The sequence below is a fragment of the Podarcis melisellensis genome, assembly GCF_964234715.1.
Source record: "Podarcis melisellensis genome assembly, chromosome: 12".
Classification (NCBI taxonomy): domain Eukaryota; kingdom Metazoa; phylum Chordata; class Lepidosauria; order Squamata; family Lacertidae; genus Podarcis; species Podarcis melisellensis.
In genome coordinates, this window is record NC_138544.1 from 21,470,872 (window position 1) to 21,477,469 (window position 6,598).

Below are 6,598 nucleotides of genomic sequence, written 5' to 3' on the forward strand. Positions count from 1 at the left end.
TAGAAGAGTTTGGATTTGATATCCCGCTTTATCACTACCCTAAGGAGCCTCAAAGCGGCTAACATTCTCCTTTCCCTTCCTCCCCCACAAAAAACACTCTGTGAGGTGAGTGAGGCTGAGAGACTTCAGAGAAGTGTGACTGGCCCAAGGTCACCCAGCAGCTGCATGTGGAGGAGTGGGGAATTGAACCTGGTTCCCCAGATTGTGAGTATATCACTCTTAACCACTACACCACACTGGCTCTTACTGGGTAGTGCAAGGAAAACTACTCTTTGGTGCATGCTGAAAGCTAACTCTTGCCACAACTGGACCAAGATATTATGTGGACTTAGGGTTGCCATATTTCAAAAAAAGATGGCAAAATACCACGTTTTGGAACTATTTTTTAAAGGGAAATTGGCAAAAACAGCACTGCCAACATTGCCATACATCCAGATATTCCTGGGCATTTTGGCAATTTTCACCTGGACACTGCTTCCGACTGCAGTATTAAGTTTATGTCCAATAAATTCCGGACATATGACAATTCTATGTTGCCTTTTAAATCAGAGATGGGTAATCTGTGCTCTATCCAGATGTTGTTGGTCTCCCAAATCCCATCACCCCCAGCCAACAGGAGCAATAGTCAGGGATGATGGGAGTTTGGTTCAGCAACATCTGGAAGGCCCACAACTGAGGCACAAAGGGCTGTCAGCAATGGGGGAACGCTGTGGAAGCTGTTCGGCTTCCAAGACATGTTCAAAAATGGAAGCAATTACTTCTGGATTTTCAGTGTTTGGGTTCCAAAACGTTCAGCTTCCAAGATGCTCGAAAACCAAGGTTCCACTGTATAATGTATCTCTGCTGACTGGTAGCAAAACCAAAGGCCTGTTCAGTTCATAATTCTGTAAACCTCTAGAGTGTATTTTGTATAGTTAAGTTTTTACCTCTGTCTTCAGTACATCACATTTTATTTTATTGCTATGGCTAATGCAAATAATAGATTCTTCTGATACTGATTCATCATTCTGTTCCCAATGTGGCCAACAAGTTGTCTCTGGGAAACCCATAAACAGGGCATGAGGCCAATAGCACTCTCCCACTTGTGTTCTCCAGAAAGTGATATCCAGTGGCGCCATTCCACCTCTGATATTGGACGTTGTAGGATAACCTTAGCTAAGTCCACTTCTTCTTGCTTTTATTTTGCACCTCTCCCCTGCCCTGGTTGTAGAACGAAAATGCAATACTGTTTTATTAAATAATTTATAATTTAGTCCCCTCTTTCATGACATCCCAAACTCCACTCTACCTAATAATATGGCTGGCCCTGTCATGACATCCCATCATGCACTGGTTTTCCCCATGACTACTATCGACCGAGGCAGTTGTGTCCCTTTAGGCCAAAATGGGCACCGTTTTGCTTTCGTGTTTATGAAAATGCTTGTTGAGAAAGCTAAGTATGAAGTGATCTGTTTGGATTTTAATCTGTCATTATGACGGATGTGTGAGATGGATCACGTGACCGTAGAACCGTAGTGTTTGCCAGAAAGCTGTGATGTGCACATTTCACACTTGCCTTATGGTTGGCAAAGCATCATCTGCCTATCTCTCTTCATCAACTTACACAGTGGGCACAACAATCTCTTAACAGATGGGAATGCCACCGACTGCCAGGAAACTGGTATCTAGGCTCCTCATGAAGAAAATCTTTAAACTTTTTTTTTTTTAAAAAAACATTTTCTTTGACGAAAAACAGGGTAAACATTTCAGGCTATTGAAGCAATGTTTTGGCTTTCTTGCTGGATTCTACAAAAGAAGCATGGGCAATTTGTTCCACCTTCCTTGATGCTTCACTCTGAATCAGTGATGGGCAACCGATCACCGATGAAGCGATATCTTTGTAGCCTCACAATGGCACATCTGCATGGCTCTAATTTAGAGGATCAGGTATAATCTTCCAATGAAAACACCAATTGGTATTGATTCTACGTATGTGCTGCTGTTGTTTTAAACTTCTGCTTTTATATAAGCAATTGCGTTTAGCAGTTTTTAAACATAGGTACCAGTAAGTGTTTTCTAGGGATGCGGGTCGCGCTGTGGGTTAAACCACAGAGCCTAGGAAGGAGCCTAGGTCGGCGGTTCGAATCCCCACAACGGGGTGAGCTCCCGTTGCTCGGTCCCTGCTCCTGCCAACCTAGCAGTTTGAAAGCACGTCAAAGTGCAAGTAGATAAATAGGTACCGCTCCAGCAGGAAGGTAAACGGTGTTTCTGTGCGCTGCTCTGGTTCGCCAGAAGCAGCTTAGTCATGCTGGCCACAAGCTGTACGCCGGCTCCCTCGGCCAATAAAGCGAGATGAGCGCCGCAACCCCAGAGTCGGCCACAACTGGACCTAATGGTCAGGGGTCCCTTTACCTTTACCTTAGTGTTTTCTATCTGTTTTTATTACATTGAAAATCGTTTTGGGATTATTATTTAATCCTTATGGGAAGCAATTCGTAAATGAAATAAACAACAATAAGGAGGTTTACATTGGTAACATTTGGAACCTGAAAACCATCCTGCGGGGAGGGCTAATTCCACCTTCAAATGCCAAAACTCTTTCCTGAAGGTCAAAGCAAATGTTCTCCGCCAGAGTTGGTTCCTTGGTTTTTGTTTTAAAGCTGCCTCCAATGGAATATCATTGCTAATCTTCCCTGTCACATTCTTGCTTCTGTCAGAAACTAAAAAGAAAGTCAAGAGCTAAAAGAAAATTCTCTCCAAACAATTCACTTGGAGAAGGAACAGGACTCTAGCCTACACAACTCAAAACAGAAGACCCAGTGGCTGATACACTACTCCCTGCAAAGCATCCCGAGATCCATGATTTTAGATCACTTGACCTGTGGCAGTTGAATTGTTTGCTGTCAGTTCTCACCCTGGGCCAGCAGGGGGATACTGTAGATAGTTTTCACTCACGTCCACATATGCAAATAAGGGGTTGAAAGTGACGTTCAGTGATTGGATAGTTACAGAAAGTTGTTACAGTTGCGTTGTACTGGAGCTCTATATAAGCAGGCTGGCTGAACCCTTCAGTTCAGTTCTGTTCTGGCCTGTGAATAAACAAGAGCTGTTTGAAGAACCGCTGTGTCATCTGATATGTTCACCCACAACTTAACAAGTGGTTAGTAAAAGAAAGAAGAAATTGAAGGGCTGAGCTTCCTACTTGAAATGCGCTTTACAGCATGCAATCACAGACCTGTTTATTCTGGAGCGTGGGGGTCAGGCAGGGAGGCCATGGCCCCGGTTGCACAATTTTGAGGGGTTGCAACCAGACAGGCACAGAGCCCTGGCAGCTGAGGTGCAGTGGCAGGCAGGTTGGTCTATTGGTCAAGTGGATGGAGGCAGTGGGCGAGGAGCCTGTTGGAGGCGGGCTCCATTCATCCGTGCCGCCAACCCAGCTGTCCAGTTCACTGCCGGGGTTTGTATGTGTGCAACACTTGCCCTGCCCTCGTTGCCAGCAACCCAGGCTACGCTGCTGCTCTGGAGTAAGCCTCACTTAGGCCACATCTGCACCATACTTTCAAATTGCTATTATGCCACCCTTAACGTCACAAATTCCCTCAAGGAATAATGGGAACTGCAGTTTGTTAAATGAACCGAGAGGTGTTAGGAGAACCCTGAGTGGATCTATATGCAGGGGAAAAAACAAGTCAGAAATTAAATAATTATAACGAAAGAAAGAAAAATGCTATGGAAAACTGCATAGATTTCTTTTTTGCTCTCTAGCGCCATCTGTTGTTGTATGTTTATAACGCATTCAAGACACTTATTAATGGAGCAGAGTCCCCTATTCCCTTGCTGAGCTCCAACACCCATAGTTTTATACAAAGAGGGAAACCAGTCTGAGAACTGCAGCAATGCCCCACTGAGCTCCATCCGCCCTCAGGCAGCCACTGACTGCCCACCTCTCTACTGACAATCTGTTCAGGGAGGGACACTGGCTGTCAGGCTCCTTCTCCCCAGTCTCTGTTTGCCTTTGCAGGAATGAACAGAAAGGACAACTGGAACAAAGCCGGAATTTGTTGGCTGTGCCTAATATTGGATCTGGCTTTGCTGGTCCCTTCCTCTGGCTCCATCTTCTGCCCTACTGGTCCCAATGAGCACCAGCTTCCACTGTGTGTGTGTGTAGGATTGCAGCCACAGATTGTCATTACAGTGGTACCTCGGGTTAAGTACTCAATTTGTTCCAGAGGTCCATTCGTAACCTGAAACTGTTCTTAACCTGAAGACCACTTTAGCTAATGGGGCCTCCTGCTGGTGCACGATTTCTGTTCTCATCCTGAAGCAAAGTTCTTAACCCGAGGTACTATTTCTGGGTTAGTGGAGTCTGTAACCTGAAGCGTATGTAACCTGAAGCATATGTAACCCGAGGTACCACTGCAGTACTTTCCTGTTCTTTCAGAGAGTCATAGTAAACACTGCATTCGTATTTCTTTAAATTTGAAGCAGGTGCTCTGTGTGTGTGTATTTGTGTGTATGTGTGGAACGGGACACACCCACCTCAAGCAAATAATGGACAATGCCTCCCCTTCTCTGCCACGCCTCTGAATATTTTCATAGTGGAACTTATTAGACCGGAAAGTTAAATTCTGCTTAATTGTATACCTCAAACCAAGGGAGCACTCAAGGCCTAGCTTGAGCTTCTGGGGTCATCCAAATAACGTCTGTGGGCTGGGGACCTCCTGCTGATATCAGCGAGATTAGAAGCTTTGGCGCTCTTGAGATTTTGAGAGGTTCTTCCTCCCTGAGTGACGTGCAAAAGATGTTCGATTTGGCAGGCACAATGGCAGTATTGTAAGCAGGCTGTCATCCTGCCGCCACTTTGCCATTTGGCTTTCTCCTTACCGCCTGTCAGCTTTTTCCAACACAACAATGTCTCAGTTGCCTAAGGGGCGTCATTTGTTGTATTCAGAGTCATGGAGATGCATCTGTGTATTCCTTCAGGTATTCCACTGTCACAGACAATCACTTTAGGACAGGTATACCTTAGAATCATCATTATCCAAATGCCAGTTATCAAAAGCTAAGTAAAAAGCTTCTTACATGATTTTTATAACACAGAAAAATAAAAAACCAGGAGCCAGCTCGTGTTAATTTCAAGGCGGCTGACGTTGGTTGCTTTATCTGAAGCACAGAGTAGCCACACAAGTGATTTGGGGGTGGGGGGTAGGCAGTCTGTCTGGATTATATCCTTGGATCCCTTCCAAGCCTGTGATCCTGTATCCGGTGAGGTTTAGAATTCAGTAGAAGCAGCTCTGGAACCTGCCAAACTAGTCCTTTTGTCAAGGTAATGGCTTTCGTTGGCCAGTTAATAATAATTTAGAATAATTTATTATTATTTATACTCCGCCCAATAGGCTGGGTTTCCCCAGCCACTCTGGGTGGCTCCCAATAGAATATTAAAAACATGATAAAACATCAAACATTAAAAACTTCCCTAAACAGATGTCTTCTAAAAGTCAGATAGTTGATTATTTCCTTGACATCTGATGGGAGGACATTCTACAGGGCAGGTGCCACTACTGAGAAGGCCCTCTGCCTGGTTCCCTGTAACCTCACTTCTTGCAGTGAGGGTACCACCAGAAGGCCCTCGGCGCTGGACCTCAGTGTCCGGGCAGAATTATGGGGGTGGAGACGCTCCTTCAGGTATACTGGGCCGAGGCCCTCTGGGCTTTAAAGGTCAGCACCAACACTCTGAATTATGCTCAGAAACGTACTGGGAACCAATGTAGGTCTTTCAGGACCGGTGTTATATGGTCTCGGTGGCTACTCCCAGTTAAGTCCTCACCAGCGTCTCAAAGAACCAGCTAAGTGGGTTAAGCATTTCCCTGCAGTCCCATCACTTGACTGGAGGCCATGTGATCCTAGACAGAAGAACAATCGTGCTTCAAGTTGTCAGGAATTCAACTGTTAAGAAACAATAACTAGTACAGTGGTACCTCGGGTTAAGTACTTAATTCGTTCTGGAGGTCCGTTCTTAACCTGAAACTGTTCTTAACCTGAAGCACCACTTTAGCTAATGGGGCCTCCTGCTGCTGCTGTATCGCCAGAGTACGATTTCTGTTCTCATCCTGAAGCAAAGTTCTTAACCCGAGGTACTATTTGTTGGTTAGCGGAGTGTGTAACCTGAAGCGTATGTAACCAGAGGTAGCACTGTAATTGGGTAAACTCCTGAGATTAGGCTAAGAATTGTCTAAGGCTCATGGGTAGGCAAATAAGGCCCGGGGGCCAATTGTCTTCTGTATCTGGCCCAAGGACGGTCCGGGAATCAGCGTGTTTTTACATGAGCAGAATGTGTCCTTTTATTTAAAATGCATCTCTGGGTTATTTGTGGGGCATAGGAATTCGTTCATCCCCCCCCCCCCCAGCAAAAAATATATAGTCCGGCCTCCCACAAGGTCTGAGAGACAGTGGACTGGCCCCCTGCTGAAAAGTTTGCTGACCCCTAAGTAAATGGAAAATAGTTCCAGTCATTCCAGGTGCAACAATCCCTCCCAAGCTCTCTCCCATCAATGATGTCATCACTGGCATGACTGGGTCTAATCCCCTGGACATTCCCTGATGAGTCTGAAATTTGCCT